Genomic DNA, 24,527 nt, shown 5'->3' on the forward strand with positions numbered 1-24,527 from the left:
CTCAAGGAAACCAAGAGAACGATTGTGGTCTGTATGAGGCAAGCTGGAATTTGGAATTTTACTCCTGGGATGAGGAGAAAAGAGCAGAACAGCAGGTTAAAAGGGAGAGGAAGACTGGTAAGCCAGTGAGGCATGAAGAACTTGGATGTTTTTGGGAGAATGATGCAGATGCTTAGAAATTCTGTTGCAGGATTACCATGAATGGGAAAATGTTTACTGTGAATTCCAGTGGGATCCACAAGTGCCATGACCTGTTTTTAGTAGGATCTATTGTCTTCACATGCACTTTATGTGAGTGTGTGTAGGCATGCATAGGGTCATTCAAAACTAAGAAGAGGCTACCTTGTGTACTTTTTAACCCACTGAAGGATGGAACCAGCAGGTACAGAAGTGCAAATCCAAAAGTTAGAAAACATGTTGAGAATTAAAATCTGAAGAATTTACCAACATCTTTATAAAAATTTCAGAATTCCCATGGGATGTGAAATAGCTTAAGTTTTCCACACTGAGATTTTGAGTCTCAGGGATGCCAGCTGATACATTTCTCACCAACCTTCTGATTTTCTACTGTTGTAGTCTTTATCACCATCATGTAGATGCCTAACTGGGGTGGCTCCTGCCAGCCCCACTTGAATGTAAGATCCTGTAACTAGTTCTGGCCAGTGTAACATTCATGGAAGTTATATATTCTACATCAAGATTTATACATGAAAAATCTCCCTGCATTCTTCTACTTTTCTCTTTTCCATTTGTCATCCAGGTATTCAAGTCTAAGGTGATCTTAGAAGCTGTATATTGAAGATGGCAGAGTCTCTGTGAGCCCCAGTCCTGGAAGTCACACGTTTCAGAGAACTTCAGGTACAAGTGAGAAGATCTCTCCATCGGGAATAAGAAAAGCAAATACCAAATCATCACTTATATATGCCTTATATCTGATATATGCCTAATGTACTTACGGAAGATAAAGGAGCAGTCATATAGAAAACATAGTTGAGGTTTTGGCCAATAGTGCCCTAAGAGCCTTTGGAACCAGAGGGGCTTACTTATTTACTATCTTATCCGCAAATGGGTCAGCTCATTTCGAGTGAACTATTTCCAGTGGTCTGTTAAAAATAACTCAATTGGTGGGAAGTCCTCTCTGCATGGATTCAACGTCCCTTCTCTGGGAGGTTGTTAGAGCCTACCCAGCATCTTTTGTAGAGAGTAGTGAGATAAGGAAATGAAGTGGGTTTTTGTGCCGCCAGAGTAAACTTCTTGCAAAGTTCTGGGATGAGGAAAGGATGGCAGCAATTGTTAGCCATTGTCTTTCTCCCTCATGTCTTTGCAGAGGGCAGTGAAGTCAGCACGGTTTTCTCAGTCTCAATTCATCTATGGCCAGGATAGGGAAATGCCACACAACTCCAGAATGGAGTAAGAGTATTTGTTCAGTACAGAAGTAGTGGCTTATCAACACAAACATCAAGGTGAACAAGACAGGAGGAACTTCCTGAGAGTCCTAGGACCCAATAGACTTTGTCTTTTCCATAGAAAATCTCCATGCCTGTGGAGAAAGGATCCTATTTAACTTTTTCTCTTGGAATGTAAACATTGAGGAGAGATCTATGCCATATCCTCTCCTTGTTAAATAAAGCACCTTGGAGGAAATGTGGCAGAATCCTGGTTTGAGAACATCTTTTTGGAAGCCGGAATTGTGATTTAAAGTCAAGAGAAAGAAATAGTTCTTCTCCAACTTCAGTTTCGGGAAAGCATTTATCTTCCTCACTCTCATCTAGACTCTCAGTTTGTGCTTAGGGAAGACAGATGTGTCCTGCAGGTCTTTCCTCCCTCATGTGAAAAAGAGAGCAGTGCATCATATTTGGCTTGTGAACAAACAGAGAATATCAGCTTCCATTTCACAAATACATCCATTCACTTGGAGGAGTGTTTCCCTCTGGCTGAGGGAGCAGAATGCCCATTACAGTGTATTCTGTGTGTCCCTAGGCTTTAATATATCTCAGAGCAGCTCTCCTCAGCATTCCACATTATAAAATCAATCTCTATTTAAGTAAGAGGAGGATATTTATTTCTTAATTTTTTAATAATGTATTTTGTGATTTGTTAGAGCTTCAGTATTGTATTATTTATTTATTGTGCCTATAGGGTGCATTGCTGCTTGGTAATAGAGGAGCTATGGAAACTTGAGACCTAAGCAGAAATGAGTTCAATAATATTGCTACACTCTAGGACTTTATCCAAAATTAACAAAAGAACAAAAGTGCAAGGCAATGATAACCCATCTGACAGCATTTTGAGAGTGTTTGTGAAAGAATAGTGATGAGGATTTTATAAGAATGGCAGACAAGGGGAAATGACAAATGGATGGATTTTTAATCAGAACTATTTCATAAACCTCATAAAACTGGATTTACTGTGTTCTTGGTGTGTGTGTGTCTATCTGTCTCTATGTTTTTATTTAATGCTTTAATAAGGTAAAAGCTATCTAAGGACTTGATCGAACTTAAATATTTTCCCCATCCTCTTGCAAATCATATAGGCAAGAATGGTGATGAATGTAGCTTGGGACAAAGATGCCTTCACTTTGATTCCAAGGCCTGCTGGCTGTTGAAAAGAAGGGAGATCTCCACATGGAAAAAGGGGTACAGTTTTGTTTATTCTTATTGTTTGTTAAATAGCATAAAATGTGATTCTTAATTTTTGTCCCCCAAACTTAAAGTAATAGGAAGTAATTCTCTACTTTCTTGAAAATTTCCTTGAAAATTCTCTAATGTACATAGGAATGATGTCATAAAAATTGGTAACAGATAAAAATCAGGGGTAAATTGACATGTTTAACTCAAAAGATTTCTACACCTATAAGACATTACTCAAATTCTGTTACTAGTGATATGATTGGAGGAGGAAATGGCAACCCACTCCAGTGTTCTTGCCCGGAGAATCCCATGGACAGAGGAGCCTGGTGGGCTGCCGTCTATGGGGTCGCACAGAGTCGGACACGACTGAAGCAACTTAGTAGCAGCAGCAGTGATATGATACTAATTAGGGCCAATACCCTCCAATGATTTAGGTTTCTTTAACTCTTATTAATCTTGATGGGCATTTCAGGAAAATTATATCATGCTGATGACACCATTTGACATTAAGCAATAAATAAAGGCAGCGAAGGACACTTGCCCTTGGTGGAAAGATGCCATCTTTAGTGAGCCAGGCAGTCAGCCAGTCTGTCAACAACATTTATTGAGTGCCTAATGAGAGAGGGTGCCATGAGACAGGGAGGAGACAAGGCTCTGGCCTTGAGGGGCAGCCAGGACAATGATGGAGTCAGAGAAGAGGCAGAGACATGCCCACAGAAAGCTGGAGAAGCAGTGTCTCACTGAGCAGAGCATAAGGGCCATCCAGGGGGTGGGCAGCTCGCCTTTGCTGAGCCCGATGGCACAGGAACCCTCGCTAGTCTAAGAGTATCAGCGAGCTTATTGGGTACTCATGCAATCCTCTGAGGGAAGTGGTTTCAATTTCTCCAAGTCTCAGTTTTCCTCAACTGACTGCTCAAGCGAGCAGTCAAGGTGTGGCAAAGCCAGAGTGGGTGCAGTTTGTCCCACCATGTGGGAGGTCAGGGGCACTGATGCCTGACAGGAGAGGCAGGCAAGGAGAGCACAGCCTTAGCTACATATGTTTGAGGCTCCTCACCTTTTCAGGCTCTCCCCCACTTTTTTTTTTAAGTCAGGTTCCTAATGAAGGGAAGAACTATGAAATTCCTATTTTCAGATTTGGTTGAGGAGATGACAGAAGAATCTGTGCACATTTGGTTCTAGCACATGTTCAGTCCTGTCATATTTGTGTGATTTGTGCTAGTGGAAGCAAATTTATGGCTGACTGCTTGTGTGATCTAGTAAGTTCTCAGTAGCATAGCAGGGCAGAGCCTGCTGATTCTTCCTTCTGTTTTCTTTCAAGGTGCAGTTCAGGGGTCCTTCTTTTTAATGGGCTGCAAATCTTCATTCACTTCCTATTTGTCCTGGAGCTGGAACCAACAAAGGGAAGGCAGAGCAAACTTAGTCTGCATTGTCTTGTTGTAGAGAAGGTTCTTCCCATAAACTCTCTGTAACCTCATTCTTGGGGCCCTGGAGATCACAGCACAGAAGAGAGATTAATTGGCCTTTGGGACTAGACAAGATCCATAAAGACTTAGGTTGTAGCCATAAGAAGACATAGAGACTGGTTAAAGTAATAGAAATCCTTCATTAATAAGCTGGTTTTTCAATATTGACAAAAGCACGAATGAAAAGTTTGGTTTTTCTTTTTAATTCTTTGGAAGAGATAGAGTTGGAACAGAATGACTGTGTTCTAATCAGACTCAGTCTTAGGAAGCCAAGTCATGGCTCACATGTATGGGAAGGGAGGCCATCCAAACCTGGGTATGACATAACCACATCTACTTGCTGGAAGACTCGAATATGGGATATACTTATTCTTTGTTTCCAAATAGAGTATTTCCAAATGAATTCCTTACAAATGAAATAGGCTTACATATCGGTATGATTAGGACATCCATTCATTTAACAAACACATGTGGATCATCTACCCTGGGTCAAACAGAAGACTAGGTCCTGGGAGTTTGGAAAAGACTGTCCTTCCCATGTACTTAGGGAGCTCCATTGCAATAGGGAGGAGCAGGTGTAGAGAACAGCGTAGAACAGAGCATGCCACGCATGTACCATAGACGTATGGGCGAGCTACCAGGGCTGAGGAGGGCAGAGGAGCCTGTGTTTTGTGGCAAACATGTACACCATTACTCTAGAACATTGTGAAACAGAGTGAATGATTTATTTCATGGCTTGGAGGCCGCGGAAAGTCTCATTCGTTTGCAAGTATGCGGTCTCACGCATTAGAAGACAGGACAGTTGCTGTGCAGCTGCTGCAGCTATTTAGCATGTATGGAAATAGGATGGGACAGGGTTGGAGGAATGGGAGATGTAGTTGCTCAAAGGCTGATTGTCCATTTCCCCCCTATCCCGTTGCAGGCCTTCCAACTGTAAGTGCAGAAACATTCTTTGATTTCACAGAATGTGTGGAAAGAGAAGGTCAGCCTGACAGTCTCTGAATATTGAAAGTTTGCTGTGGCCACAGCAAGACAGGAAGGTAGGCCATTTATCAGGATCATGAGTGGGTAATCCAAAGGGAGTGGGTGAGTATGTCATACAAACAAACACAAACTTCTGAGGATGAAGTGAATTTTGATCCACTACATTATGATTTTAATGGATTAGGAAATTTGGCTCATTATAATAGCCTGCTCCAGTATTCTTGCCTGGAAAATTCCATCAACAAAGAAACCTGGCAGACTACAGCCTATGGGGTTGCAGAGAGGTGGACATAACTGAGCGACTGAATCTGCACACATGCATAATAGCCCTATGAACAAAATAAAGGTATATTGTTATTTTGAAGTGAAAAATAGAACCTAAACCAAATTAAACCAGAGTTTTTTGAAAACAGAGTATCACTAGAGGCAATGGTAAGCAAAACAAAGGAAAAAACAGCAGAAGATTTTAAGTTTTGTTTTTGTTTCTATCCTTTCTATAATGGAAAATTTCAAACATAATCAGAAATCAGAACTAGTAAAAACTCATGTACTCATCACCCAGCTTCAGTAATTTCATGAGTTCATGCCCAATCTTGTCTCATTTATAATACCCCATCCCCCAACTCCACACCGCTCCCACTAGTCCCAGGGATTAGGATGGCACTGTTGACTGTCAGTTTAGGACCAGGCACATCAAATAAGAAGAGCAGTGAGCAAGGAAAGAGTTGCACCAATTGTGTGGCTTCACCAGGTGGTGCCAAGTGAACTGGTGACATCTGTGTCCCCATGTTTGTTCTTTTGCCTGCTTCAAGCTTTCCAATTCTTCCCAGTGCCAGGAAGTAAGAAACAAGTTGTCTAGGTATTTCATGCTCTAATAAAGGACTGTATGTATGGAAAGAAGATGGCAGGGAAGGAGAGCAGATAGAAAGAGGAAGGTAGGACTGAGGGGCAGAGCATAAAAGATTAAGCTTGCAGGTGGCCAACAGTGCTGTTGGAAGATTGGGAAAACTCACTGCACTCCCCAGCTCTTCCTCCAGCTTTTCTTCACTCCATCCTCCAGGTGAATGGGCTGAACCATTGCCAATTCCCCGTAGTCCTCACCTGTCTTGATCCCAGGTTTCTTCAGACGCTGCCACTGAGTCTTGAGTGCTACCCCTTCCCTTTCATCCCATGTCCACATGAGGTCCCCTTGGGTCCCAGGTCTGGGGCAGTGCCTTCTAGTATCCTCCCAGCTGCCTGCACTCATGCTGCTGGAGCAGTCCATGTGTTGTGTTAACTCCCTGTCCAGTCACTTGTCTTCCCCAACAGACTGTGGACTACATAGGGGCAGGCTTGTGATGGCTTTGTTGTGTATCCCCATGTATACTGAGGGCCCAGCATGCAGTAGATGTTCAATGTAATTTTTACTGAATGCATTAAAAAAAAGCTGAAAACAAAATATGTAGGATATGCAAAAATGCATATCCAAGAACAGGGGAATGACTCCGGGCTCCCTTCGTGGTAATTAGACAAAAGGTGACTCTTCTTGAGAAAAAATGCCACTTCGAAGGTAGGGCACCCTGTGTGTGAGCTGATTCAGTCTTTACTGGCCTCTCCATTAGGTATCCTCATGCAGGGAACAACCTGCCCAACCATGAGCAGCAAATCTGGAGGGATCTTTGTACCAATGGTTCTCTAGTCTGATTACATATTAGAAAAAGTTGCTCTTCGAAGCTATCCTTGTCCAAGCCCCAACCTCAGAGATTCAGATTTAACTGATCTTGAGGCACTGGTTTATCAGTGTATTTTTAATGCCCCCCGCCTGCCCCGCCCCAAGTATTGCAGCCTGGGCTGAGAACTATAGCTTTGGACTTAACCATTATGAATATCTCAAACTAGGCTGTATTGCAGTTGTGGATTTGCACTGTATACCTGTGTATCAACATGCTGATGGGTCCACATGCCAGCTGAAATGCTAAAGCCAATACCTACCACTGGCACTTCTAGATTAACTGCCAAGAGCCGTTGCCGTTAACATCTACCTTCAAATGCCCAGGTTGGTGCCCCACCCCCACCCCAAACTGTCTTGCATCAAGAAGGAAGCTAAGAGGCAGCTTAACCCCTACCCAGAAATGCAACTCAAGATTGTGGGAGCAAGAGTTCCAAACTAACTCCTGCTCACATCTGGCTGTGCAACCTTGAAAATTCCCTGCTTCAGTTACCTTGGTTATAAAATTAAACTAATGGTATGGACCTACTTGCCAGAAATGTCATAAGATTTAATGAGCAAATAATTGTAATGTGCTCTATAAATATAAATTGTTGTGAAACTGCTAAATAATTTCATTGTGTAAAATTCCATAGAAATTTATCCTGTTCTTTTAGTTTTTTTAATCACTATTTATTTGATTTATGCATGCAAGACAGCATTTGCTAAAAACCCTTTCTTACACGGGTATTCTCTTTGATTTATTCTCTTTCATTCTGCCAGCACACAGCCTGACACATGTATAAAGGATTTGCAAGAAAAATCACTTAATGCATAGCATTTCCTTTGTTGTGACTGTCTTATCATGAACTGTTATAGTTGTCACTTATTCTCAGAACTGTTTGTCTAGTTTTTGCTCAGGCTTATAAATACTCACCTTGGACATGGTTTATAGACAGTGTAGGGAAAACAAATACATATGCTGGAATAGTCAACTTAGATTTATTCTTACTTAAGGAAAAAAAGGCTTAAAGTTTTAACGTGTACTTGATAAGCTATAATTCAGCCTGAAAGATGGAAGCGGTTTGTATTTACTCTCCTGGGTAAGCTCAACATTTAAGGTTTCAACTCTTTTCTGTACCTCTTCAGTAGGTTTTGTCTTTCCCAGAAGACCTGAACTCAAAGCACAATTTCCAAGAATGCTATTACCAGAGGAATGGGGACTTTTAACCAACTATAAACTGTAGAGGAGTGGAACATGAGGGCCTCAAGAATTTGAGTGTGAAGTACTGTAAACAGTTCAGTCACTCAGTCATGTCCAAATCTTTGAGACCCCATGGACTGCAGCATGCCAGGCCTCCCTGTCCATCACCATCTCCCGGAGTTTACTCAAAACTCATGTCCATTGAGTCAGTGATCCCATCCAACCATCTCATCCTCTGTTCATTCCTTCATCCCTTCTCCTCCTGCCTTCAATCTTTCCCAGCATCAGAGTCTTGTCTTTTTTTTTTTCAATTCAATATGTTTTTTTTTTATTTTTTAACTTTACAATATTGTATTGGTTTTGCCATATATCAAAATGAATCCGCCACAGGTATACATGTGTTCCCCATCCTGAACCCTCCTCCCTTCTCCCTCCCCATACCATCCTTCTGGGTCGTCCCAAATGAGTCAGCTCTTCACATCAGGTGGCCAAAGTATTGGAGTTTCAGTTTCAGCGTCAGTCCTTCCAATGAATATTTAGGACTGATTCCATTTAGGATGGACTGGTTGGATCTCCTTGCTGTCTAAGGGACTCTCAAGAGTCTTCTCTAACACCACATTTCAAAAGCATCAATTCTTCGGTGATTGTGAACAGACTCAACTACTAATGTACCAGATGTGTCTCAGAATGCCAGCCCTTTGAAAATGTGTGAAGTATAAAGTTTGCCCCTGGTCATGCTAAATCTCTTGACATCAATCTCCATTCCCAAAACATTACCTTTCCTCTTCTAGAAGAAAGCCATCCAGTTTCACCAGGCAGTGGTCTTGAGTGTGCTCTCCAGAAAAGGCAGAGAGCCTGGCATGAAGGCAGGAAGTACCTTTCCTCACGTGTCACTAGAGATGCCGTGTGCTATGGTTTAGAGTCACAGCACCCAGCTTTTTTTTTGCACTCTGAGGTAAGTCATTTCATTTTTTTTAAGCCTCAGTTTCCTGATCTGTAAGATGAAGACAGAAGTGCCCAAAAGGATTATTGTAGGGACAAATGACATGGTCCACTTGAGCCATCAGTAAACTGTTAAACACACAAAGGGTCTGCTGAATCCGAATTATAAAATGTCCAGATCTTAATCCACAGAAAAAAAGCTACACTAAAAATGAGACAGGATAGTACAAAGTAAAGGAAAACATCAGACTTTGGTTTCAGAAGACATGTAAACCTTTCCCTGCCATTAATTGGTTGTGTGACCTTAGGTAAGTCACTTCTCCCACCCAATGTTCCCTGTTGCAGAATGAAGATAATGGTGTCCATCTTACAGAGTACTAGGATTACTATTAAATAAAATAACACAAATGAATCCTTAGAGAAATGGAAGGGTTGATAGAGTTGTTGACAATGATTTTCATTGCCTTGTTTTTAGGAAACTCTTCAATAGTCTTTTAAGCAATGATAGATTTGAGATTTAAAAATATTAGTATCTCAGAAACACAAAGGGTCATTATATGACTATATGACTATAAAATGGACAACATAGAAGAACTGGACAAATTCTTAGAAAGATATAGCTTTCAAAGACTGAACCAAGAAGAAATAGAAAATATGAACAGACCAATCAAAAGTACTGAAACTGTGATTAAAAATCTTCCAACAAACGAAGTCCAAAAGCAGATGACTTCACACAGTGAAGCCTATCAAACATTTAGAGAAGAGTCAAAACCTATCCTTCTGAAATTCTGCAAAGAACTGCATAGGAAGGAACAGAAATGTCATAAGATTTAATGAGCAGATAATTGTAAAGTGCTCTATAAATATAAATTGTTGTGCAATTCCTAAATAACTCATCTCTATGAGACCATCATCACCCTGGTACCAAAATCAGACAAAGATACCACAAAAAAAGAAAACTGGTTGGATCTCCTTGCTGTCCAAAGGGACTCTCAAGAGTCTTCTCCAGCACCACATTTCAAAAGCATCAATTCTTTGGCACTCAACCTTCTGTATGGTTCAACTCTCACATCTGTAGAGACTACTGGAAAAACCATAGCTTTACCTATATGGAGTTTTGTCAGCAACATGATGTATCTGCTTTTTAATATGCTGTCTAGGTTTGTTATAGCTTTTCTTCCAAGGAGCAAGCATCTTTTAATTTTATGGCTGCAGTCACTGTCTACAGTGATTTTGGAGCCTATGAAAATAAAATCTGTCACTGCTTCCACTTTTTCCCCATCTATTTGACATGAAGTGATGGAATCAGATGCCATGATCTTAATTTTTTAAGTGTTGAATTTTAAGCCAGCTTTTTCACTCTTGTCTTTTACCCTCATCAAGAGGCTCTTTAGTTCCTCTTCGTTTTCTGCCATTAGAGTAGAATCATCTGCATATCTGAGGTTCTTGATATTTCACCCAGCAATCTTGATTCCAGATTGTGAGTCATCCAGCCCAGCATTTTGCATAATGTGTTGGCCACAGGACTGGAAAAGGTCAGTTTTCATTCCAATCCCAAAGAAAGGCAGTGCCAAAGAATGTTCAAACCACCACACAATTGTACTCATCTCACAAGCTAGCAAAGCAATGCTCAAAATTCCCCAAGCTAGGCTTCAGCAGTATATGAACCAAGACTTTCCAGATGTACAAGTTGGATTTAGAAAAGGCAGAGGAACCAGAGATCAAATTGCCAACATTCACTGCATCATAGAAAAAACAAGAGAATTCCAGATAAACATCTACTTCTGCTTCATTGACTACACTAAAGACCATGTGTGGATCACAACAAACTGTGGAAAATTCTTAAAGAGATGGGACTATCAGACCACCTTACTTGCCTCCTGAGAAACCTATAGGCAGGTCAGGAACCAACAGTCAGAACCAGACATCAAACAATGGACTGGTTCCAAATTGGGAAAGGAGTATGTCAAAGCTGTATATTGTCACCCTGCTTATTTAACTTATATGGAGAGTACATCATGTGAAATGCCAGGCTGGATGAAGTACAGGCTGGAATCAAGATTGCAGGGAGATTGCAATAACCTCAGATATACAGATGACATCACCTTTATGACAGAAAGAGAAGAGAACTAAAGAGTCTCTTGATGAAGGTGAAAGAAGAGAGTGAAAAAGCTAGCTTAAAATTCAACGTTCAAAAAACTAAGATCATGGCATCTTGTGCCATCACGTCATGGCAAATAGTTGGGGAAATAATGGAAACAGTGACAGGCTTTCTTTTCTTGGGCTCCAAAATCACTGTAGATGGGGACTGTAGCCATGAAATTAAAAGACACTTGCTCCTTGGAAGAAAAGCTATGACAAACCTAGACTTCATATTAAAAAGCAGAGACGTTACTTACCGACAAAGGTCCATCTAGTCAAAGGTATGGTTTTTCCAATAGTCATGTATGGATGTGCGAGTTGGACCATAAAGAAGGCTGAGTGCTGAAGAATTGATGCTTTTGAATTGTGGTGTTGGAGAAGACTCTTGAGAGTCCCTTGGACAGCAAGGAGATCCAACCAGTCTATTCTAAAGGAAGTCAGTCCTGAATATTCATTGGAAGGACTGAAGCTGAAACTCCAATACTTTGGCCACCTGATGTGAAGAACTGACTCATTGGAAAAGACCCTGATGATGGGAAAGATTGAAGGCAGGAGGAGAAGGGAGGAAGGAATGAACAGAGGATGAGATGGTTAGATGGCATCACTAACTTGATGGACATGAGTTTGAGTAAACTCCAGGAGTTGGTGAAGGACAGGCAAGTCTGGCGTGCTGTAGTCCATGGGGTCACAAAGTCAGATACAACTGAACAACAACTCTGCGTATAAGTTAAATAAGCAGGGTAACAATATACAATCTTGATGTATTCCTTTTCCAATCTGGAACAAGTCCATTGTTCTATATCTGGTTCTGTTTCTTCTTTTCCTGCATATAAGTTTCTCAGGAGACTGGTAAGGTAATGTGATATTCCTATCTCAAGCTTCCCACAGTTTGTTGTGATCCACATAGTCAAAGACTTTAGTGTAGTCAGTGAAGCAGAAGTTGATTTTTTTAAAAATTCTCTTGCTTTTTCTATGATCCAATGGATGTTGGCAATTTGATCTCTGGTCATCTATTCTATGACAAAGAAGGCAAAAATATACAATGGAGAAAAGACAGTTTCTTCAATAAGTGGTGCTGGGAAAACTGAGCAATTATATTTAAAAGAATGAAATTGGACCATTCTGTAACCATCACAAAAATACACTCAAAAGGGATGAAAGCTCTAAATGTAAGACTAGATATTATAAAACACCTAGAGGCAGACATAGGTAGGACACTCTCTGACATAAATCATAGCAAGATCTCTTTGAACCACCTCCTAGAGTAATGAAAACAAAAATAAACAAATGGTATGTAATTAAACTTAAAAGCTTTTTCAGAGCAAATGAAACCATAAACAAGACAAAAAGACAGCCCACAGAAGCGGAGAAAATATTTGCAAATGAAGTGAAGTACAGGGATTAATCTCCAAAACATACAAACAGCTCATGTAGCTCAATATTTAAAAAAACCCAAGAACCAAATCAAAAAATGGGTGGAATATCTAAACAGACATTTCTCCAAAGAGGACAAACAGATGGCCAAAATGCTCATGAAAAGATGCTCAACATCACTAATTATGAGACAAATGCAAATCAAAATTGCAGTGAGGTATCATCTCATACCAGTCAGAATAACCATCATCAAAAAATAATCTATAAGCAATAAATGCTGGAGAGAGTGTGGAGAAAATGGTACCCTCGTACTCCATTGGTGAGAATGTAAATTGGTAACAGACACTACAGAGAAGAGTATACTGCATAAAAAACTAAAAATAGAGCTACCATATGATCAGGCAACCCTACTCTTGGGCATATATCTGGAGAAAACCACAATTCCAAAAGATAGATGCACCCCAGTGTTAATTGCAGCACTATTTACAATAGCTAAGACATAGAAGCAACCTAAATGTGCATCAACAGGGGAATGGATAAGGTTATGGGACATACCTTCAATGGAATATTACTCAGTTATTAAAAATAATATAATGCCATTTGCAACCACATGGAAGGATGTAGAGATTACCATACTAAGTGAAGTCAGGTAGACAGAGACAAATATCATATTCTGTCACTCATATGTGGAATCTTAAAAATAATGATATAAATGAACTTATTTACAAAACAGAAACAGACCCACAGACTTCAAAAACAACTTTATGGTTACCAAAGGGGAAATGTGGTGAGGTAGGATAAATTAGGAGTTTAGGATTTACATATACACACTACTATATATAAAATAGATAAGTTCCTGTAGTATAGCATAGGGAACTGTACTCAATAGTTTGTAATAACCTATATGGGAAAAGAATCTGAAAAAGAATGTGTGTATATATATATATATAACTGAATCATTTAGCTGCATACCTGGGAGCTAACACAATATTGTAAATTAACTGTTCTCCAATATAAAATAAAAATTAAATAAAGAAGAGCCATGTCTTTATAGAGCTTGGAAACCCTTTATTGACTATACACTGAAAAGACTGTTACCAGTTATTACTACTTTTTTTCTCTCAGCTAAGACATTATGCAGCAGCACTGATTAAGGACCTGCAAGCCACTTGCAAAACTTTCCTCTCCTAGCATGTTAATAGCTTAAGTTTCCTTCATGACTACTAATTTCATGTGACTTCACTGGATGATTACATATTTATGTATTATTTATTATGCAAATCTAGAATTATACATTATTTAAAGCCATATTAACAGTATGTATTATTTATGATGGAACTGTATTAATATATATTATTTCAAGTAACTTTGGGTCGAGCTTTTTTTTTTTCTCTTGTGGATCACAGTCGGTGGAAGTTAGTATTCCATTCAAGAATCAGTGCAGCTCTCCTTCTGGGGACATTGCCATCAAGTTCCCTATCAGCACAACTTCTGCATAGCCATTGTCTATGAAATTACTCTAAGGGGCAAAGTCTACAGGGCTCTTTGACTATTGCTAATGCTGCTAAGTCACTTCAGTCGTGTCCGAATGTGTGCGACCCCATAGACGGCAGCCCACCAGGCTCCCCCGTCCCTGGGATTCTCCAGGCAAGAACACTGGAATGGGTTGCCATTTCCTTCTCCAATGCATGAAAGTGAAAAGTGAAAGTGAAGTTGCTCAGTCATGTCCAACTTCGCAACCCCATGGACTGCAGCCTACCAGGCTCCTCCGTCCATGGGATTTTCCAGGCAAGAGTACTGGAGGGGGAAGTTCCACTCCTTTAACAAATTGTGAAGTAGGTGTTTTGCCATTGAGATTCCACTGTCTCTGATAGTGACCTGCATTCCCAGATCATCATCTTTTCCATTCTGGAGGAAAATAATCAGATAAATCTGAGAAACTGAGCCATGGTGAAAGTAGGACCTGATTGAGCTGTATTTGGCTGCAAGTCACAGAAAGCCTGGAAAACAGTGGCTTAAATGCTAGGACTGTGTATTATGTCACTTAATAGGAAGTTTAAAGGTAAGTGAGGCCAAGTAAGTTATGTGCTTTAGGGTAGGGATGGCCTGTCTACAGTTCTCCTGTTCTTCCTTATTGTTCCCTAGATTTTTGCCACATAAGTGCAAATTACTTGACACATATTCAAGCATCAAATTCTCTCAAAATCTTCAGAAAACAGCATGAAGGGGCAATAGAAAAAGGGCTTTGTTCGATCTCTAGCTCTATGTTTGGTTTGCGAGAAAATATTTCTCACAAATTCCACAGTAGACTGAGTCTAATGCCCACAGTTTCCCTGACAAAGAATAGTAGAGACTTTTTTCCCCATGACATAGAACAAACTATTGGATTCCCTGAGGCTTGGAACATTCCTACCTGTGTCAGGCTGTGTCAGCAAGGAAAAGGGGATAGCAGGTATTAGGTGGATGCCCATAAGTACCTAACGTGAAGGGCCAGGAATTTAATGGATCACTCTTTATGAGAAAATTTACATTTAAAAGACACTTGAGATTTTCAGAAGGACCTAGAAGGAATTTCAATTTACTGCCAACATGAAGTAACAGGGACAAAATTTACTTTCCCATCTGAAAACAAACAAACAGAAAACCTGAAAAAACCAGAGTACACAAATGAAACAGTGATTTTTTTCAAGACATTGGATAGCAAAGAATGAAGGATGCTGGTTGCTAAGAGACAAGAAACAAATGATATGAGACCCAGAAAAATGCTAGAGAAAAACTGATGGTGTTAAGTAGTAACATGAAAGGTAAAAAGAAGATATAAATATAACTCCTGAAATGTCTGAGTTGAAAATACACTGGATGGGATTAATGACACTTTAAAGTTCCCAATGGAGTGATGGATATAACAGAAAAAATAGTGGGCAAAAAATTTCCAAATTTGATGAATATTTTACGTACATAGACACAAGAAGCCCATCAAATCCCAAGTACAAAAACATTAAGAAAACCTTTCCAGGGCACATTATAATCAAATTGCTTTAAAGTAGTGATAAAGAGAAAGTCTTAAAAGCAGACAGAAAAAAAGACATATAGAGCAGAACAAAGATAGGCATGTCACCAGATTTCTTGCTAGAAACAATGCAAGCAAAAAACAATGGAGCAACATTTTACATTCTTTGAAAGAAAAGACCCTAAATCTTTAAACTTTAAATTCATAACCTAGCAAAAATAGTTATCAAAAATAAAGGCAAAATACTTTCAGATATACAGAAGCTGAAATAATTCATTAACAGCAGGTCTACATTAACAAGAAATGCTGAAGAAAATTCTTAAGGCAGAAGTAAAATGATATTAGTAATCAATTTGGAATTGAGAGGTTTGGGAAATGTCACATGAATGAGTAAATATAGACTTTCCTGTATTATTTAGCTTTCTGGAAAACAAAATTGATAGCTAAAACAAAAATTATTCTGTAGGGTACAGCTTATATGTAGAAGTTAAATGTATAACAATAGTACAATAGTCTGGAAGGGAGAAATGGAAACATACTGAAGATTTTTATACTGTACTATAAAAATACTACATATGAGTGGTATACTATCATTTGAAGGTAGATTGTGATAACTTAAATATATGTATATAAGCCCCTGATAACATGCCAGGAGGAGACCAACCAGTCACTTAGTCACAGTATATTAAACTAGATCTCTCACACAGAAGAACAATACAAAAGAGATCTTAATGACCCAGATAACCACAATGGTGTGATCACTCACCCAAAGCCAGACATCCTGGAGTGCAAAGTCAACTGGGCCATAGGAATCACCACTGTGAACAAAGCTAGTGGAAGAGATGGAATTCCCGTGGTGCTATTTCAAATCCTAAATGATGATGCCGTTAAAGTGCTGCACTCAATATGCCAGCAAATTTGGAAAACTCAGCAATGGCCACAGGACTGGAAAAGGTCAGTTTTCATTCCAATCCCAGAGAAAGGCAATGCCAAAGAATGTTCAAACTACTGCACAATTGCACTCATCTCACATGCTAGCAAAGTAATGCTCAAACTTCTCCAAGCTAGGCTTCAACAGTATATGAACCGAGAACTTCCAGATGTTCAAGCTGGATTTAGAAAAGGCAGAGGGACCAGAGATCAAATTGCCAACATCTGCTGGATCATTGAAAAAGCAAGAGAATTCTGGTAAAACATCTACTTTTGTTTTATTGACTATACCAAAACATTTGACTGTGTGGACCACAACAAACTGTGGAAAATTCTTAAAGAGATAGGAATACCAGGCCACCTGACCTGCCTCCTGAGAAACCTATATGCAGGTCAAGAAGCAACAGTTAGAACCAGACATCAAACAATGGACTGATTCCTTATTGGGAAAGGAGTACATCAAGGTTGTATCTCTGCTTATTTAATTTATATGGAGAGTACATCATGTGAAATGCCAGGCTGGATGAAGTACAAGCTGGAATCAAGATTGCAGGGAGAAATATCAATAACCTCAGATAGGCAGATGACACCACTCTTATGGTAGAAAGCAAGGAGGAAGTAAAGAGCTTCTTGATGAAAATGAGAAAGGAGAGTGAAAAAGCTGGCTTAAGACTCAATGTTCAAAAAACTAAGATCATGGCATCTTGTCCCATCACTTCATGGCAAATAGATGGGGAAATAATGGAAACAGTGACAGGCTTTCTTTACTTGGGCTCCAAAACCACTGTAGATGGGGACTGTAGCCATGAAATTAAAAGATACTTGCTCCTTGGAAGAAAAGCTATGACAAACCTAGACTGCATATTAAAAAGCAGAGACATTACTTGCCAACAAAACTCCATATAGTCAAAGGTACGGTTTTTCCAGTGGTCATGTATGAATGTGAGAGTTGGACTATAAAGAAGGCTGAGCATTGAAGAACTGATGCTTTTGAACTGTGGTATTAGAGAAGACTCTTGAGAGTCCCTTGTACAGCAAGGAGATCAAGCCAATCAATCCTAAAGGAAATCAGCCCTGAATATTCATTGGAAGGACTGTTACTAAAGCTGAAGTTCCAATACTTTGACCACCTGATGGGAAGAACTGACTCATTGGAAAAGACCATTATGCAGGAAAGATTGAAGGCAGGAGGAGAAGGGGATGACAGAGGATGATATGGTTGGATGGCGTCACCAACTCAATGGACATGAATTTGTGCAAGCTCTGGAAGTTAGTGATGGATAGGGAAGCCTTGCGTGCTGCATTCCATGGGGTTGCAAAGAGTCAGACATGACCTAGCAACTCAACTGAACCTTAGAAGGGGTAATTATTTATCTTGATTGAACTTGGCACATTTTCTGAATATGGGTTTGCATTATAGAGTGTCTGATCCATCAATACAGGATTGCATAGAATGTCACATTAGATCAGGAGAACCACTTTTCCACAATGGAGCTGCAACAGTATGCACGTGACCATAGGATTTACTAGGTGTTTTTTTTTTTTTTCCCCGTATTCTTTATCATCTAGAAGATGCTGGGCTTCTAGAACAATCTTTGGATGAGGCAGCTGAGGTGCCAGTTTGGAGAAAATACCGTATAAGAATAGGATGTCATTCAGCATACAATATATATCCTAAGTTGACAACATATGTTTCCCCATGAATATGTCCAAGAACCTAAAATTGAGAGTAGCATCACTTCCAGTGACCTGGGGAATTTCTGCTATTCACCCCTACAGCTCTTGACTCTGTAGTTCTAAAGTACTTGTTCCAAATGTAGTATTTCTACCAGAAAACACAATTAGAATCCTACTAAATTTGTTCATTTCAGTCACTCAGTCGTGTCCGACTCTTTGCGACCCCATGAACCACAGCACGCCAGGCCTCCCTGTCCATCACCAACTCCCAGAGTTTACCCAAACTCATGTCCATTGAGTCAGTGATGCCATCCAACCATCTTATAGTCTGTCGTCCCCTTCTCCTCTTTCCCAGCATCAGGGTCTTTTCAAATGAGTCAGCTCTTTGCATCAGGTGGCCAAAGTATTGGAGTTTCAGCTTCAACATCAGTCCTTCCAATGAACACCCAGGACTGATCTCCTTTAGGATGGACTGGTTGGATCTCCTTGCAGTCCAAGGGACTCTCAAGAGAGTCTTCTCCAACACCACAGTTCAAAAGCATCAATTCTTCTGTGCTCAGGCTTCTTTATAGTCCAACTCTCACATAAATTTGTAAGCTGCCACTACTGCCCAGTCATTTTGGGCTTCTTATGTCAATAAACCAACAGACAAGGAAAGGAGTCACTATCCTGCAGTAACTGACCTAGGTCTTAGGGAGGTTGTACAATGGGGACAGGGAATACTTTGGTACCCCAATGATGCACTAGAAAATCTTTTGCTATTCCTTTGACCAATCTTCACAACAAGTGGACTCAGGCAATAGCTATGGCCTGAGATAGGCATGGTGACCAGTGTCTCAGAACACTCAGAGATGAAGACCACCTGGCTCTACCACCTTACTCACCAAGACCAACGGAGAAGCAACTAACGGTGGGTAGAGTACAGCTATAGCTCTGAGACCAGCTGCAGTCGCGGGGCCTTTAGTTCATTCTACCACCTTAACACTATAACTTTTCCCATGAACATCTCCCCAAATCCTGAGAACCTGTTTCTGGATGGGCCTATCCCATTTGGAGGGGGATTCAGATAGTGGAAAGGGAGGACTATACTGATATGCCTCAGAGAGCCCCTTTCAGGATTAATGAACTTATTTTTCTAACTGTTGGGAATGTTAGTTGGTGACAGCTCATGCCCAAGTCCCTCCCTAGGAATTTCCCTCTATTAGAGTGAGTTACTTTACCCAAGTTTATACCACTGCCTGGACTATATCATATCCAATAACTAGTTATGAGATGAGGCCCCTTCTCTTTCCTCCACCCATTCATATATAAAGGGCCATCTCAGCTCCAGCATTACTGATAGGATTTGTCTGAGGTCTCTGTTGCAGCTGCATCACAGTTCAACTTCTCCCTCTGCTGAATACTGCTTCCCTTACGCTTTACCCTTTTCAGCTATTGATACCAAGAGTTATCCCCAATAAACCTCCAGCATGCAAATCTGAGGGACTCTGTATCTGTTTTCTAGGGAACCCAATATATGACACCCAGCAACCTCACATGTTACATGGAGGAAAAGATGCAGATGCGGAGGCCAACACAATATTGTAAAGCAATTATTCTCCAGTAAGCAAAAAAAGATGCAGAGGTTGGCATTCTTAACATAAAAGGCAAGCTATGCCTAACAGAAGAGAGAAGCTAAACCTTAAAAAGAAGTCCCTAAAACTGCTAATTGACGGCTTTAAAGTACTAGATCAGCCTTGGGTAGAGAGAACTTGTATTATCTTTTAGCTACCACCTCCATGTACTTGAAAGACTAGCCCTGGTCCCAACCAAAAAGTACAAGTGACTATCACATTTTAAAAATGGATGGGAAAGTTCTTAGATTTCCGTGGCACAGTCCCACAGTAAAATGCCTTCCAAATATGTGAAACCAAGCCTCTTTGATCACAAAGCCTCAAGGTGCTGGAGGCAGATAACATGTCAGTATGAATGGTGGGTTTATACTTATATAAAATGGCAAATAAAAAAGAGACATCATTAATTCATTAAACAATTTATCTTATATTGGTCTTCTAAGACTTTCCAAAAAAAGAAAACACTTTTAAACTCAATTCCCCAGTACAGAGGTGAACATATCTCCCCCAAACCAAACTTTGGGTGGAATCTCTGAAGCCTGCTCTTCCTCCACAGGCTACTGTAGCTCCTTGCTTACCTGTGCTGTGATACAGCATCCAAAATCCAGATGACCCAAGATGACCTGGGCAGCCATCCAGAGGAATAAACCTTTTGTGGAATGCCAGTTGTCTCATCCGACTTTCCATTATTCCCTGTTTATTTACACGTTGTGTGTATTATCTAGTTCTCTTTCTACCCTGGGTTCCTTGTCATTTTAAAAGTTTTTGGCTCTCAATTTAGATTTACAGAAAAGTTGCAATGATAGAACATGGTGTTCCTGTCTATTCACTCAATTTTCCCTCTTGTTAACATCTTACCACAGAACATTGTCAAAATTAAGACATTAATATTGGTATAATACTATTTACTAAAATCCAGCTTTATTTAGATTTCACCAGTGTTTCCACGAATGTTCTTTTTCTGTTGGAGAATCCAGTCTGGGATAGCATATTACATTTAGTTATATGTTTTCTCTGTCTCCTCCATCTGTGACAGCTTCTTATTCTTTTCTTATGGTTGCTTTTAATGACCTTCCAGTTTAAAGACTACCCTTCAGTGATTTTGTAGGATGCCTTTCAGTTTGTGTTTATCTCATGTTTTCTCATGATTTGATTAGAGTAATAGGTTTGTGGCAAGAATACCACAAAGGTGAAGAGTCTTCCTTAGATCACCTCAGAAGGTACCTGATATTGAGACAGAGACAAGATGGTGGAGTAGAAGGACCTTGAACTTACCTCCTCTCATGAGCACTCCAGAATCACAGCTAACTGCTGAATAACCATCAATTAAAGAGACTGAGAAATTGGTTCAAGACGGTGGAGTAGAAGGACATGTGCTGATCTCCTCCTGTGAGAGCACTCAAATTGCAACTAGCTGTTGAACAACCATTGAGAGGAAGACACTAGAACCCACCAAAAAAAGGTATACATGTCTAAAGACAAAAGAGGCTAAATAATATGCTATGAAACAACCCAAATGAATCACAGAAGAAATAAGGATAAAGGACAGAAATGATATGGACCTAACAGAAGCGAAGATATTAAGAAGAGATGGCAAGAATACACAGAAGAACTGTACAAAAAACAGCTTCACCACCCAGATAATCACAATAGTGTGATCACTGACCTAGAGCCAGACATCCTGGAATGTGAAGTCAAGTGGGCCTTAGGAAGCATCACTACGAACAAAGCTAGTGGAGGTGATGGAATTCCAGTTGAGCTCTTTCAAATCCTGAAAGATGATGCTGTGAAAGTGCTGCACTCAATATGCCAGCAAATTTGGAAAACTCAGCAGTGGCCACAGGACTGGAAAAGGTCAGTTTTCATTCCAATCCCAAAGAAAGGCAATGCCAAAGAATGCTCAAACTACCACACAGTTGCACTCATCTCACAGGCTAGTAAAGTAATGCTCAAAATTCTCCAAGCCAGGCTTCAGCAATATGTGAACCATGAACTTCCTGATGTTCAAGCTGGTTTTAGAAAAGGCAGAGGAACCAGAGATCAAATTGCCAACATCCACTGAATCATGGAAAAAGTAAGAGAGTTCCAGAAAAACATCTATTTCTGCTTTATTGACTATGCCAAAGCCTTTGACTGTGTGGATCACAATAAACTCTGGAAAATTCTGAAAGAGATGGGAATACCAGACCACCTGATCTGCCTCTTGAGAAATTTGTATGCAGGTCAGGAAGCAACAGTTAGAACTGGACATGGAACAACAGACTAGTTCCAAATAGGAAAAGGAGTACGTCAAGGCTGTATATTGTCACCCTGCTTACTTAACTTATATGCAGAGTACATCATGAGAAACACTGGACTGGGAGAAAGACAAGCTGGAATCAAGATTGCTGGGAGAAATATCAATAAACTCAGATATGCAGATGACACCACCCTTATGGCAGAAAGTGAAGAGGAACTAAAAAGCCTCTTGATGAAAGTGAAAGTGGAGAGTGAAAAAGTTGGCTTAAAGCTCAACATTCAGAAAATGAAAATCATGGCATCTGGTCCCATCACTTCATGGGAAATAGATGGGGAAACAGTGGAAACAGTGTCAGACTTTATTTTTCTGGGCTCCAAAATCACTGCAGATGGTTACCGCAGCCATGAAATTAAAAGACGCTTATTCCTTGGAAGGAAAGTTATGACCAGCCTAGATAGCATATTCAAAAGCAGAGACGTTACTTTGCCAACAAAGGTCCGACTAGTCAAGGCTACGGTTTTTCCTGTGGTCATGTATGGATGTGAGAGTTGGACTGTGAAGAAGGCTGAGCGCCGAAGAATTGATGCTTTTGAACTGTGGTGTTGGAGAAGACTCTTGAGAGTCCCTTGGACTGCAAGGAGATCCAACCAGTCCATTTTGAAGGAGATCAGCCCTGGATTTTCTTTGGAAGGAATGATACTAAAGCTGAAACTCCAGTACTTTGGCCCCCTCATGCGAAGAGTTGACTCATTGGAAAAGACTCTGATGCTGGGAGGGATTGGGGGCAGGAGGAGAAGGGGACGACAGAGGATGAGATGGCTGGATGGCATCACTGACTCGATGGATGTGAGTCTGGGTGAACTCCGGGAGTTGGTGATGGACAGGGAGGCCTGACGTGCTGCGATTCATGGGGTCACAAAGAGTCGGACACGACTGAGTGACTGAACTTAACTGAGAGACAAATAAAAGCAAGAAACACAGAAAAAACCCATGGGATGCATAAAAAGCAGTTCTAAGAGGGAGCTTTATAGTGATACATGATTGTCCGAGAAAAGAAGAAAAATCTGAAATAAACAACCTTAAACCTGAAGCAGTTGGAGAAAAAGGAACAAACAACACACAAAGTTAGTAGAAGGAAAGAAATCATAAAGATCAGAGCAGAAATAAAGACAAAACAATAGAAAAGATCAATGAAACGAAAAGCTGGTTCTTTGAAAAAAAAAAAAAATTCACGACCCTCTACCCAGACTCATCAAGAAAAAAGGGAAAGGGCCCAAAGCAGTATAATTAAAAATGAGAAAGGAGAGGTTACAACTGACACCACAGAAATACAAAGGATCATAATAGACTACTACAAGCCACTATATGTTGATAAAATGGACAACCTAGAAGAATGGACAAATTCTTAAAAAGATAAAATCTCCCAAGAATGAACCAAGAAGAAATAGAAAATATGAGCAGACCAGTTACAAGTACTGAAATTGAATTTGTGATTTAAAAACTCCCAACAAACAAAAGTCCAGGACCAGATGGCATAACAGGTGAATTCTAGCAAACATTTAGAGAAGAGTTAACATCTATTTTTCTGAAACTCTTTCAAAAAGTTGCAGAGGAAAAAGCACTTCCAAACTCATTCTATGAGGCCACCATCACCCTGATACCAAAACCAGAGAAAGATACCACAAAAAAGAAAACTATAGGCCAGTATCACTGATGAATGTAGATGCAAAAATCCTCAACAAAATACTAACAAACTGAATCCAACCATATATTAAAAGGATTATACATCATGATCAAGTGGGATTTATCCCAGGGATGCAAAGATTTTTCATTATCCACAAATCAATCAGTCTGATACACCACATTAACAAACTAAAGGATAAAAGCAGTGTGATCACCTCGATAGATGCATAAAAAGTTTTTTGATGAAATTCAACATCCATTTATGATTAAAAAAAAACTCCCCAGAAAGTGGAATAGGGGGAACCTACAATAAAGGCCATATACGACAAATCCACTCATCATACTCAATGTGAAAAATTGAAAGCATTTCCTCTAAGATCAGGAACAAGGCAAGGATGTCCACTCTTAACCACTTTTATTCAGTATAAAAAGAAAAGTGATCTAAATTGGAAAAGAAGTAAAACTCACTATTTACAAATGACATGATACTACACATAGAAAATCCTAAAGATGGCTACCATAAAACTACTACAACATATCTCTGAATTCAGCAAGATTGCAGGATAAAAATTTAATATACAGAAATCTGTTGAATTTCTAGACACAACAGACAAGAGAAATTAAGTAAACAATCCCATACCTAGAAGAAATGCTTAGGAATAAACCTACCTAAGGAGGCAAAAAACCCATACCCTGAAAAGTACAGATGAAAGAAATGCTGATGTAAGAAATCCAAGATGACACAAACAGATGGAAAGATACATTGTGTTCTTGGATTGGAAGAACTGATATTGTCTAAATGACCATGCTACCCAAAGCACTCTATAATTCGATGCCATTTATATCAAATTACCAGTGGCATTTTTCACAGAACTAGAATTGAAACAAATTTTTAATTTTATGGAAACAGAAAAGGCCCTGAGGAGCCAAAGCGCTTTTGAGAAAGAAA

The 24,527-nt window shown here is 39.9% G+C and overlaps 1 long non-coding RNA gene across 1 annotated transcript in view; it reads right to left on the reverse strand.

The window, feature by feature from the left end:
* Positions 1 to 2,045: 2,045 nt before the first annotated feature.
* The window catches only part of LOC133233535 (uncharacterized), a 166,871-nt gene continuing 144,389 nt past the window's right edge, over positions 2,046 to 24,527 (reverse strand). Inside the window, exon 5 of the long non-coding RNA XR_009731745.1 lies at positions 2,046 to 4,115. This is a non-coding gene — a long non-coding RNA (uncharacterized LOC133233535). The remainder of the gene's footprint in view (positions 4,116 to 24,527) is intronic.

This window comes from Bos javanicus, chromosome 20 (genome assembly GCF_032452875.1).
Source record: "Bos javanicus breed banteng chromosome 20, ARS-OSU_banteng_1.0, whole genome shotgun sequence".
Taxonomy (NCBI): Eukaryota; Metazoa; Chordata; class Mammalia; order Artiodactyla; family Bovidae; genus Bos; species Bos javanicus.